Source organism: Eumetopias jubatus, unplaced genomic scaffold (assembly GCF_037043125.1).
Source record: "Eumetopias jubatus isolate StellerSeaLion01/CBP00866 unplaced genomic scaffold, mEumJub1_p1.0 scaffold_7, whole genome shotgun sequence".
NCBI classification, from domain to species: Eukaryota; Metazoa; Chordata; class Mammalia; order Carnivora; family Otariidae; genus Eumetopias; species Eumetopias jubatus.
In genome coordinates, this window is record NW_028274813.1 from 49850049 (window position 1) to 49864526 (window position 14478).

A 14478-nucleotide genomic window follows, 5' to 3' on the forward strand; every position below is an offset into this window, starting at 1 on the left:
AGTTACGGAAACATCAACTTCCTTACAATATCTATATGGAGCAGTGATATGTGTTTCCCAGAAAACTGAGCAGATCAAACATTCAATCATAGTCTGGTCTATTACCTGAGACAGACATTTACTCAGAGTTACACAGAAATCAGAGTGCAATTTTTTTCCCACATAAATTGCTCATTTATTAGCATTGGTACTGTAACATAACTGTTTCCAGTAAATACACAGAGATGCATGGAGGTGGCAGAACAAGGTGAGGCTCAGATGGGTGAGTGGCGGGCTCCTATTTCTTCCACTCCTTCTTGTTGTAGTCCCACTTGGCTGAGAAGCTATGTATTAGGCTGACGTTCATGTACAACATCCTGTTGGTCTGCTTGGCTACCCACTCCTCTTCCAAGGTGTCGGGGATGGGGCTATAAACATAGTGTTCTCCTAGATCAAAATGAGAGTGAGGAAGTCCATGAAGATCATGGTGGTGCCCACAATCATCTTCCACTTCTTCCTGCTCCTGTTCATTTCAGAAAAGCTCTAGTTTAACTTAATGTGGTACAATTCAACTTTTTCATTAATGGAAAGGCTGCTCCAAGGGGCCCTCTCCTCCTCTTACAAAGCCTTCTAGCAGAGAGGGTCTTGATGTGGGGCACGTCAGGCAGGGGATAGCCAGTGGACATAACTGGGGGAGACTGTAGTCTTCATTCTTCAGGGCACTTCCATGTGCTCTTACACACACTGAGTGGAAATTGCTCACTTGCCAATTAGGCTAAACACTCTGGAAGCAACATTCTGCCACCACTGTCCACTGCTCCAAAGTGTAATTTTTGATCCAAAGATAAAAGAATTAAAATTGTACTCAAAATTGAAACAGGAATTTCAGGTTGACAGATTTGCTGGAAGTCTATGTTGAAGAAGAAAATAGTACATCAGAAGATATATTTTCCAATATGTTATCGTGGCCATTTAGAAGGCAAAAATCTGTTTATTCTTAACTATCCATGATTATCTGCAAAAATAAAAATATGAAGAGGGGAAATCGGAGGGGGAGACGAACCATGAGAGACGATGGACTCTGAGAAACAAACTGAGGGTTCTAGAGGGGAGGGGGGTGGGGGGATGGGTTATGATGGGTATTAAGGAGGGCACGTACTGCATGGAGCACTGGGTGTTATACGCAAACAATGAATCATGGAACACTACATCAAAAACTAATGATGTAATATATGGTGATTAACATAACAATAAAAAATTTAAAAAAATAAAAATAAAAATGTGAAATTGTATGTAGTGAATTTCCATAATATGGAAATTATGTTTTTGGATAAAGAATCAACAACTCTGACACTGCTTGCAAATCATGTTATTTTTAAGGTACACAATATTCAATGTTCCCATGAGCATGACATTATCAATATTTCACAAGCAAACTAGTAATAAGATGATGTGGTATGATTTTCAGAAAGGACTACAAGAAGGTAGACTCTATATCCTGGTGTACTTGTGGATCTATTTGCTGCAGTAATCGAGACAGAACTTCTCTTGGAAACAATGCTGTAAAGTCTTATTATTTCACTTTAGAAACAAATTCACCAGAATGATAATTACAATGTCATATTGGTGTCCTAATCTAAGACTTACCTCTTAAAAATGCATTTATTTATTATTAAATCTGATTGTTTACAATAAACAACGATATAGGATAGAGACAAGGAATTTTATTAATTATGTATGAACAGTTTGAATATAAATACACTGAGAAAGAAAAGACAAATAATGATCTATTCTAACTAGCGTGTAGTTTTAGTGTTAATTCATGATTTAATGGCAGCCCATTGTGTCTTAGCTTGCCTAGAAATGTGTTATTTGTCTGGTCCTTCTCCAGCATTTAAACTCTTCCCTTTCACGCTGATTTGGTGAATCTTATACATGCCTCTGATAAACATTTTTTTGCTTTTTTTTTAGAGAGAGCACGAGAGCATGTTGCAAGGGTGGGGACGGCAGAGGAAGAGGGACAGAGAGAATAATAAGCAGGATGCACACTCAGCATGGGGCTCACTTGGGCTCCATCTCGCAACCCTGAGATCACAAGTGAGCTGAAATCAAGAGTCAGTCGCTTAACTGACTGAGCCACCCAGGCGCCCCTATTTTTTGCTTCTTGATCCTGGACAGATTCTTCCTGATATTAGTGCTAATACAATAATTCCAGGGAGCTCCAGAACTCTGTCTCTAAATCTTCAGATTTCAAGTCTAATTTCAGAGATATATTATTGTCCATGGTCAGTTTTAAACTTAATAGTTAAACTCTTGACTTAATCTCACTAAAATTAGAAACCAGAAATAATATCAGTTAGTGTTGGGCAGAAGCTAGACATGAGCAGTGGGAAGAATGCCCCAAGGCAGAGCCCCAAGTCCTTGAAGGGGAATGATAGAGATATTTGCTAGAGGCAAGGATGGTGATAATTAAGCCCAGGGACACAGCACCCTGACCTGTGGCTTCCAAGACCTTGGGGCTGACAGATCAAGAGCCACTGGTTGAAAGCATGCACTCTCCTCTTCCTCCTCTGCCTCAGGGTAACCCCTAGACTCAATAATGTATTTGCATTGAAGTTATAGCCTCCATCCCCATGGAAAATGCTGCCATGATAGTTGGGGAGCGAACCCTGTAGGGTCAAAAACTCTCTTCTCCAAACTTGTGGGGGGGTTCCCCAAATGATTAGAAGCAGCCTCCATCAGAGACCACCCTACTGTACATCTTGGCTCCTCCCAGCCCAGACAGACACAACAAATATGCAACCCCAAAAGAACCGAGGGCCAGTTCCACCTCATGGTGCATCTCATGGTACTTTCCCACTGTGAGAGTGTACTTTCACTATAATAAACTGCTTTATGCTGGCTACTTCCCTTCTGCCTGTCTTTATTCGGGCCCAGATTCCCACCTAAATCTTCTTGTGGAAAATCCAAGGACCAAGACTTCCATTCACAAAACACACACTCTCCCATTGGTAACATTAGTACCTTTCTCATTTAATAGCAGCTTAATACTCTTTTTAAAAAATGCAATGACAAAGAAAAGGAATTAAATTTTGTATCTAAATTTTGTACAGGCACTCATGTATCTATTAGAAAAGAGCATCCCAATCTTCAGTAATATAACTTGGTTGTCTACCTAAAAAGAAGGAGAAGGAGAAAAACAGCAGCATTAGCTCATGTAAACCCATTAGGAAAGACTTGGCAGTTTATAAAAGTAGCATATCAGGCTTCCAGGCTTTCCCACATAACAGGAATGGCCAGAAATGGTAGTGAAGGCCATGAACTCCGCCCTCAAGCAGTCCTGAGTTCAAGCCAACGGACACACAAATATAGGACATCATATATTTTTTGAAAATCATAAAATATACTAGATTTCATATGACAAAGAAAATAATTGAACAAATCATATATAGTACTTTAGTTGCTAATTTCACAGATGCTGTTATTTTACCTAAACTTAAACATGGTGTGACTTAAATGCTTGGAAAAAAGGGTCAGGCATTTCCTTAGAGGCATCACTTAAGAATAATGAGGGGTACTTTTGGTAATAAAACTCAATTTTATATTTATTATTTATTTATTTATTTATTTATTTATTTATTTATTATTATGTTAATCACCATACATTACATCATTAGTTTTTGATGTCATGTTCCATGATTTATTGTTTGCGTATAACACCCAGTGCTCCATGCAGAATGTGCCCTCTTTAATACCCATCACCAGGCTAACCCATCCCCCCACCCCCTCCCCTCTAGAACCCTCAGTTTGTTTTTCAGAGTCCATCTTCTCTCATGGTTCGTCTCCCCCTCCGATTCCCCCCCCTTTCTTCCCCTTCTGCTATCTTCTTCTTTTTTTTTTGCAGAAGAATTTTATTTTTGATTTTAAATTAATTTTAATAGACAAATATTTCAGTATTAATCAAGTAGCATACAGAGAATCTGGTATAGGATAGATCATCTAGACAAGCTCATCAATATTGATTCTTAAACTAGGAGGGAAGATGGAGAAAATGTTCTTATAGGAGATACAATAACTATTTATTCCAATTAGCCAGGGGCACAGACTTCTAGTTGTCTCCCAAATCTGATTTTTCCTCTTTCATAGCATTACAAATTTAACTGGCTACATGAATTTCCAAAATAAAAATTTCATTTCCCAGACTCTTTGCAGCTAGTATTAAGTCTTAGAAGTATTAGTCAGTAGGTTCTGGGAACTTTCTATCCTGGGATAGAGGGTCGCTCTTACCCACTGCAATGCACTTTGAAGTCAGTCTGCTTAGGTTTGAATGGCTGGCACATACTTAGTGCTTAGTAAATTTAGTTATTAAAGACATGGCTATTAACTTGTGATATCACTTTGCTGGAGCAGTGTTCTTCATCTGGGAGCAATTTTGCATCCTTCCTCACCGCCCACCAGAACACATCTGGCAAAATCTGGAGCCATTTCTGAATGTCACCAGGAAAGTGGGGTGGGGTGGAGTTCCTGGCATCTAGTAGGTAGGGGTGCTGATAAACACCTACAATATGCATAAGAAAGTATTTTTGATATTTTAAATTTGATATTTTAAAAAGTTACTTAAATTTGATATTTGATATTTTTAAAAGTTAAATAGTGAAACCTTTAAGAGAATTATAACACTAATATCCTTACAGATCCATGATATAAAGAGATCAGTTTATTCAGGCAAAACAAACAAACAAAAAAAACAAAACAAAAAACACCAAACTTGTATTTTGCTGCCACCCCTCTAATCTCTGCCAGAAATCTTAGGGTAGAATGATAATAAAAGACTAAAAGACTACAAGTAATGAATGAACACTACATCCAAAACTAATGATGTAATGTATGGTGATTAACATAACAATAAGAAATTTTAAAAAATTCTATAAAAAAAAGACTACAAGTTTGCAGAATGGCATTCTTCAAATGTTTTCAATCCCAGCCATTTTAGTTAGAATGTCTAAGTGAAAAAACAACACAAAAATTAAAGAAAAACAAAGCAAAAGAACAATAGCAACACGTCTTTTAAATCATCCGTAACCTAATTTAAAAAACCCTGTACTTGGGAAAAGTGAAGAATTTTTCTATTCCCTAATCTGACATATTTAAATTTAGCTCTAGAAATTTTAATGTTAAGTTTGCCCAGCCCAAGCTCAAGTATAACCACCTAAAACTGAATGATTTTAAACTTATTTCTATAAAAATGTTTCCTACTGTGGGATGCTTTCCTAAACTTCACTGGCTTCCTGGGAAATGTTTTCCTCTGTTGCTGGACAGCACCCTCTTTGAGTTACCACAGAGATTTTTCTCTTCCAGGGCTCAGCTCTCTGTATCTACCTCATGCCACAGCTTTGTTGCAGAGTTGGTAGATTAAAGGGCATCGCTGGGCCTCTGTCTCAGGTTCTCCACTGAGATGCCCCTGCCAGTCCTTTGCCTAGCATTTTTACTTCTAGTCACCTCTTGCCACCCCTTCTGTGCCCCAAGACATGAGATCATCCTATAGCTTCCCTGACATACAAAAGTGCCAGCATTTCTGCCAGGCTCAGGCCAAATCAGCCTGAACACAATGCACAGTCCTTCCCTTATTGCAGCTGTACCATGCCTCCAGGTGTCACCATGTGAGACAAGATGTCCTCACAGCATCCAGGGCTCTACCAGGTGAATGGATTCCTTCCTTCAAAATCTCCTGCTGTCTGTACTCTCTTTACCCAGCCATATTCTCTGTCTTCCTACAAAACTAAAAGAATAATTCTCCAGTTTCCCCAAAACAAAGAGCTCCTCAATCCCAGCACTCTTGACATTTTAGTCTGGGTAATATTTGGCTAGCTGTTGGGGAGCTCTCTCATGCATATTGTAGGCACCCCTACCTACTAGATGCCAGGAACTCCACCCCACTTCAGTTTCCTGGTGACATTCAGAAATGGCTCCAGATTTTGCCAAATGTGTTCTGGTGGGCGGTGAGGAAGGACGCGAAATTGCTCCCAGACGAGGAACACTGCTCCAGCAGAATGATACACAATCCTCAAATCTCACTCACCAAAGCATTTAAAATATGCTAGAAGTGTTCTGATTTTTTTCAAGGGCTGTAGTACTTTGAAAAGAAAAGTTAGCAAAGACTTACAGAATATTTTCTGTTTTCCATCAAACTTATATCCCTTACCCCAAGATAATAATTCTATAGCTGTTTAATTGAATGGGATGATGGAAGGGGGAGAAAAAAAGAGGCAATTTCAGGAAAAAAAATCAACATCTCAAAAATATTATTCTGTTGCATGTATCTGTTGTTCTTACAGGTCCAGTCTTCTGATTTGATGGGAAAAATAAAGAACATTTAAATTATTTTTAGAAGTAAGTAGGAAGTCAAAATGATTTTTCTCATGGACATGCTTCTCCCATAGCACATGAAGCATATTGCCTCAGGATATTACTATGCATTAGTTCATACCTATGATTGTGGGGTGACAAAATCTGTCTCTTCTCTCTATACTTCTTTCTTCCATTTTAGTGACTTCATTCCCAGGACTCAGCTTCTCAGTGGTATTCCTCTACCATTCTTATTGATCCTATTCCTCTAGCTATGAATACAGAGGAAGGACCTGATTTTAGAACACCCTTTGTTTCAAGTGTGACATCTTTAATGCATGTGGGTTGTTATATATACAAGACTGCACTGGAATGCCTTTTCTTGACTGGAAGAGTTATTTTTCTTTCTCTTTTCCAACAAGAGAGGCTTTCTCTTAGCTTAATTATTCCTCTAATGGTACTATCACCTTCCTCTCACTTTTCATAGTTTTTAAATACAATTTTTGTTCCTCATTTTGATTTCCTTCTATTTACTTATTTTTGTTCCTGTGAGAATCATCTAAGGCTGTCCCAAAGTTTTAATGGCTGTGTCCTATGAAGATTGGCTCTGCCTTAGCATTCTTAGTAAATTTGATTTATAGTACTTTTTTTCCACTCAAATCACTTTTTTTTCCTTAAATTTCCTCTTATGAATCCATAAGATAATTTTGCTCTGGAAAAACATTTCGGAATCATTCTTGATTCTTTTTTTTCTCATAACCTCTATTCATTCTGTTGGGGAATTCTGATGGTTCTACTTTCAAAATATATCCACAAGTCCACAACTCTGGTTGATTCTCTGACGTTTTACAAGTGATATGCCAGTGTCTAGAAAAAGTAGGTACTTGATAACATTTGATTAATGAATGAACATATGGAGGAAAATAAAGATATTATCCATATATACCACTCAGTTCACATATCTAATAAACAAATATATGTAAAATCAATAGCAATGCCAATTATGCAAGAATTTATTTTGCCTATAAGAAACACAGGCAACTGCAATCATTAACTGGCATGTTTTTGTTTGCTAAGAAAACATTGGCAATATTATCAGATAACCAATAATTATGGTTCTAATTTCAAATATTTCCTGTCTCTTAATGAAAAACATCTAAACTGTGCACTGGTGAGTACATCAAATTTGGGAACTGCTGCTACAAAAACACAATTTGCCATATTGTTCTCTAAGATTGCTTTTTATTTGGTGAAACAGAAGTGAGCATTGTCCTTTCCAGTGTATATATATTTTTATTTTGAATATAAAATCTGGGTAATTAAATTCCTCTTAATGTTTTTCTTGAGATTCAATGCATTTTCTCAGGGGTATCTTAACTTTTTTCCCCATTGTATATATTAAATAAAAATCGGAATCTTTTGGAGAATTTTCTGTAAAGATACATTGATTTATTTAAGCATTGCTTTCTCTCTCTCTCTCTTTTTAATTTTGCCCTCAGAAAAAATGGTGCCTAACATTCTAGAAGGAAATAAACAGTCTTTGTTAAATAAATCAATGAATCAGTACAATATGTTACTGGCAAGTCAGCATTATATATTTGTGGACTTCCAGATTGTTTGATTCTGTTTTCCCTTTTAGATATCTGTATGTGAAAGCTTGTGCTGTTTCTTTAAATTCTATAAAACACTTTTCTACAACCTGGGAGTATTGCATTCTGTATATTGTTCCCTTCCAGTTTCACAGCCACTTACTTCTAGAGACCCACTCTGTCAGTTACATTTGGCCTAATAATTGTCTTGGTCATAGTATGATCCAGTTTATCAGATTCCCTTGATGTTTGCTTTGTGAATGGAGGATGCACTGGTCAACAAGATTAATCAAGTATCAGCTAGGTAAATCTGCTTTACCTGCATGAGAGACCTGACAGATGTTTAAGTGGATTTGGTGCTCATTTAGTATTCTTGCAATGGTGCCAATATTGAGAACTGCATATGGAACTTATTATCTATTTACATCATCAAGCCAGATGACTTATCATATATTTCTTAATTGATGCTATGTGTCTTACTCTTTCTTTTTATTCTCTGCACAATGAAAATTTGCCTCATTAGTTCTATTTGCTTAGAGAGCTAGACACCTGTTAGATATCATTCCTGAGTCTCCACTCTCAATAAGAAACGGTTTGATCTAAATGTGTACAGTTTTCTGTCCTGTTTAAATTATGAAGGTAGTCTTGGTAAATACCAAGCTAAACTATAAACACAATTAAGATTGCATTAGTAGTTACTTTAATGAAAACTTCTTTCACATAAACATATGTGTGTATGTATATATATATATACATATATATCACAATAAAATAAAATAAAATGATCAAATATCCTTTAAAATAAAAAGGTGCTAATATTAGTTATAGTCCTTATGTGGTAAGGAAATTTATTCAGTCAAGGCACTGGAGAGGGAAAAAATATAATGGGAATGATTTTCCCATGTCATTTTGTAATTAAGAATCACTTAAATAAGCAAGTATATAAATTGTAATCAAAAGAGTTTAATAAGTCCTCTAATAGTACTGTGAAAATTAATGGCTTCAATGAGAACTAATTATCTAACTCGCTGTTTCAAATATTTAAAGTAAGTTTTTGTTTTGCATCCTTTAAATTCATTAATATTAAATGACTTCATTAATGATTTTAAAGTGCAGCTTACGTTTGGTGATTAAAATACATAGATACATTTCCTAGCATAGAAATACAAAGACCTGATAAGAAAAAAAAGAAAATGGGCTTCAATATGGGGATATTATAGCACAGGGTTGGTTCTCACCCAGTGGGAGCATAATTGTATGTTGTTTCCTTAAAATGGGAATAGCTTCCATAAGAAAGATACTTAAGCAGTAGATATTTTAAAACCAAATAATGTTACAGTTAGTATAATATCCAATCACAGAAAGAATCAGAAAGGTAAATGAGTATTTGATAGTCATTATTCATTAAAATGTTACAGTGTCCTGGTGTTAATAACTAGTTAATAAATGGCTAAAGGATACTGCATTTTGATTGCAAATCTAAATTTTCTAAAATACACAGTTGCTTATAATATCTTCTGCATTTAATCATTGTTTCATGCAATGATACATATTTAGAATTTTATTTTTTTGAAGTGTTTTTCACTTCTAATTTTCAGTTTTTTAAAGGGTTTTAGTTAATTATGTTCTTCAAGATATTCCAGCTTGTTTTTTCTAAAGGAGATGCTTCCTCTAAACAGCAAGAATGAATTAAAATTTAATCTCAATAAAAATCTACATCCATTTAAAAGAAAACAAAAATAAAATTGTCCAAACTATTTAGAAGAAATCATGACTGTTTATCAAAGTTTTGCTATCATTTGTGCTCATTTTTTTTTCATTTTGGTGAATTGACAGTTTTTAAATAGTGATACATCTGCAATAAATTTATCATGCTCATAAAATCAAATTTGCTCCCTGTTATAGTCATTCCACATACTTTTAAAGACTATTTGAAATAAGAGATTTGGTTATTTTTATATTTTGAAAACAAAAGAGGAATTGACATACTACATAATGTAAGTAATTGACATACTATGTAATTGACATATTATATAATATGAAGAGAAGAGAGAAAAATATTCCTCCAATAAACATCTGTAAGAAAGTTTTTAATGTTCAATAAAATATAAAAAACAAAAGACATATTGCATAATAATTTATTCTTTTCCCCCACGCTTTAGCTTTCAAAGTCTTTTACACAGAAAGGTATCCCTATTATAGGAAAGAATTTATTTTCTATGAAAGTTTGGCTTAGAAGTAAATTATTCCCACATATTGTATGGCTTTTCTTATTAAATGACTTGCATAGTTTGGATTTTGACACCTGTTTTTACAACCTGAGGGTAATTGATAATGGATTCTGGAACACAGTAACGAAAGGTAAAATTACGTATTATATATTATTTCTGCCTTACAGATCCATGACATATCTCACCACAAACATGCTTTCCTGAAGTGGCAGTGTTGGTGAGATGTGGGAATGTGTGAGACTTAGAAAGCCTTTAAGATTGGCCAGGAATGTGTTTTATGGTATGCCTCTGTGTGTGTGTGTGTGTGTGTGTGCGTGTGCTCGTGTGTGTTAGTGAATTTGGCTCCAAATCAGTTTTTAAGTTTTCATATATAAAGATAGAGATTCAACAGTTTGGCTACAGGGACTAAAACTACACAGTTTGGGCAAGAAGAAAAGGTAAAAGTAAATTTATGTAAATATTGTTGAAGAAATACTATTTTTTCAAGTGCTTTCCAGTAAGTAGGCCACTGAAATGTTATGCTGTCATATACACATATATAACAATATTGGAACATTGACTTTTCATACTATCAACCAGAGAATATTGCTATGGTTTCCTAGATAGAAAAGAAAAGCTGCACAATTACTCATGAAGTCCACAGAAAATATTTTGTGAACTTGAAGTTGTATTATCAAACTGAGTAGTTAAGAGCCTGGGTCTGGAATCAGAAAACCCAACTTCTAGTTGACTTTGTGAAACCTACGAGCTGTGTGATTTTTTGGAGATGTTCATAACATTTTGCTTTTAAAATATTAGCCTGTTTCAAACCTTATTATGCTCTATTTACAATAAGACTTCCTTCAATAATTTTACAATAAGGTTAGTCTTCCTCTTGATAATTAACATAAAAATATGCCTATTTTCCATGTATGGTAATTTGCATATATAAATTCCCATTTACAGTAATGGCAGAGTTATATGTTATGGAACCAATTCATCATCTACCAATGAAAGTTAGAAAAGACATGATACTTTAAAACAAATGAACAAACAAACAATAGTTGTTTCAAGTAATCTGAGCTATCAAGCTGTCCAGACATGAGGGGCCTCATATCCCAGTGAAAACTAAACGTCTCTGGATTAGCTTGAAATTTTGCCAAAGAGTTTCAGAGAGTCAAATGAGCCTCTTTGAGGCATCTGCTGGTTTCTTACTGGTGTTATGTCCAGGGAGTTAGAGTGCAATAAACTAACAAAATGACTAAGAGACCAGAAGGTAAGTATAGATTTAAGTAATTCTGTACAACTGGGTGACAAAATTTGTATTTCAGAGATTGACAAAGAGGCACCCTGATACCATGCACATTTCTAGTGAGGACCTTAGAAACACTGTTACCAAAGAAAGTGCAAAAGCAGAGATTGGCTAGCTCTTACAAAGAAAGAAGTTCAGTTTCAAACTACTTAAATCCCATATTAATTAAATTTATATGCAACTATTCTAATTTCCTACCACAAAGAAAAAAGAAAAACCTCTCTGTTAGAAGATAACACTAACCAAATCTTGAAGTTAGTCTCGTCAATCATTTTATACAAAGGAAATGACCAAACCCTAGGACAGGAAACAAAAACAAATGAAACAGATATATAAGTGATCTTGAAACTGAAGTAATCAAAGACTTTAAGTATCTTGATACTTTAGATAATGATGAGTAATTTCTCTAGATATTGCAATCTGAGGAAAGACAGTCAAATGAAAAAAATACAACGAGGGGCACCTGGGTGGCACAGTCAATTAGGCATCTGACTTGGTTTCGGCTCAGATCATGATTTCAGGGTTGTGAGATCAAGTCCCACATATCTGTTGGAGTTTCTGTCTCCCTCTCCCTCTGCCCCTCCTGCTCGTGCTCTCTCTCTCTCTCTCCCTCAAATAAGTAATTAAATCTTTTTTAAAAAAGAAAAAATGCAGTGAATGAATTTAAGAATACAATGGTTAAATTTAACAGATTAGGCATAGCTGAAGACAGAATAAGTAAAAGTGGAAAATGAAAGTTTTAAACAAAGTATGCAGAAAAAGAGAAAAAAATAAGAAAAGAGCATAATAGATAAATGGAGCATAGTCAAAAACCAAAATAGTTAATTTGGGGACCAACCGAAAGAAAGGAGAGAGTGATGCAAGAGCGAAATTTCAAGAGATACTTTGAGAATTTTCTCAAAACAATGAATGACATTGAGCCTCAGATTCTAGAAGCCCAATGAATTCAAGTAGGGAAGCACACGCACGCACGCGCACACACACACACACACACACACAGCTTCCAGGGAACAACAATATGTCTGACATATGACTTTCTGAAAGAAAATAGAGGACAGAACAAAATGTGATGATATATTTTAGCATTTAAATAAAACAACTGCCAATCAGTAATTCTAAATCCAGTGAAATGTTAGGATGGAGTCATAATTTTCAAGCTCTTTATATGCCAGACTGGAAACCAGGAGTCTATTTGTTTTTAATAAAATTAAAGTCCTATGTTCTCAGGAGAAAAACCAGTGATAAATAAGTTGTTCTCTTTCTTCCTTCCATTGTTCATTTCCATTTTTTTTGTTGTTGTTGTTTAAAAGGAATAGTGAACTGCTTGTCACTCATAACTACAAAGGCTATCAGGATGTGGTAATTATTACAGAAAGAAGAAACATAATGAAATGGAGTGATGGTTGGAAAAAAATAATACTATGATTTTCCCTTTCCCCTTTGAGTTGTTAAATGGAAAATATTATGGACACCATTAGCTATTTAGGGGCAGGGATAGGGACAGGTACCTTAGGTGGAAGTCAATAAAGACTTTCAAAAGATCCCTAAAAGTTGTAGGGACTAGAGGTTACATGTCCTTGGATGTGTCACTAGACATTACCATCTTGTGGCCCAATATGCAATTCCTTGTTATATAAGAAAACAATGGGAGTTGTTAACCTAGGGAAGTACTCATCATTAAGTGTCGTATGTGCACCCTGGGTTTTCAATATTCAACATAATTTTAGAAACTCGACTCCTCCTACAAGCTTGCCTATTTTATGATTTCCATTTTCCTCCATTGGTATACACTTCATCATGAATTCAGTATACTGAACAGAGAATTTCTTGTCATTGTGATAAAAAGAATCATCTCTATTAAAATTTGGCCATGATATGGAAGTGCAGATAAAAAATTGGCTTAAATGGTCCTAGGGATCTTTATGATGTGGAATAATTATTGTGACTTAACTCTTTAGTGATGTGGGCAAAAATTTATTAAAAAATATATTCATTTAAACAAGTTTTAACACAACATAGTAATGATTAAAAGTTTTATTAATTTTTTTCAACACCTGGGTTAATTAGAATACCTAAATTTGCTTCTACTTGCTTTCTTTATTCGATACATATAAGAATTTAGTTTGATTCTTTTTTTCTTTGTTAAAACTCTCCTACCAGTGCCTTCTAAAGGTCAGCAGATAAGAGATATATGTCACAATCTAGTCACTCTGGCATTTCTCTAAATAGAAGGTGAAGTTTGTGCACTCTGTTTTTCTCTCCTGAGTCAGTGACTTGTCTCTCCGAAGCAAGTGTACACTTACTGAAGTCCTGACTCTAAATATTAGTAATAACTTATTCCAAGAAAGGAAAGTCTTAATAGAAATAACTTTTTCAAACCTCTATATAATTTTCAAAATCTGGAAATAAGTTTTTTTCAATAGAAAATATCAGCATTTTATGAGCGAAGTAAGTCAATCAGAGAAAGACATGTATCATATGACCTCGCTGATATGAGGAATTCTTAACCTCAGGAAACAAACTGAGGGTTGCTGGAGTGGGGGTGGGGTGGGAGGGATGGGGTGGCTGGGTGATAGACATTGGGGAGGGTATGTGCTATGGTGAGCGCTGTGAATTGTGTAAGACTGATGAATCACAGACCTGTACCTCTGAAACAAATAATACATTATATGTTAAAAAAAAAGAAGATAGTAGGAAGGGAAGAATGAAGGGGGGAAATCGGAGGGGGAGATGAACCATGAGAAACTATGGACTCTAAGAAACAAACTGAGGGTTCTAGAGGGGAGAGGGGTGGGAGGATGGGTTAGCCTGGTGATGGGTATTAAGGAGGGCACGTTCTGCATGGAGCACTGGGTGTTATGCACAAACAATGAATCATGGAACACTACATCAAAAACTAATGATGTAATGTATGGTTATTAACATAACATAATAATAATAATAAAAGAAATTATCAGAATTTTATATATAATGGTGTGTGTCATATATATGTGTGTGTATATAGTATGCATATATATATTTCACCATTAACCTTCATTTTCAA

The 14478-nt window shown here is 35.3% G+C and overlaps 1 pseudogene; it reads right to left on the minus strand.

Moving 5' to 3' along the window:
• Positions 1-277: 277 nt before the first annotated feature.
• On the minus strand, positions 278-2055 carry LOC114206361 (cytochrome c oxidase subunit 4 isoform 1, mitochondrial pseudogene; annotated as a pseudogene).
• Positions 2056-14478: the final 12423 nt, after the last annotated feature.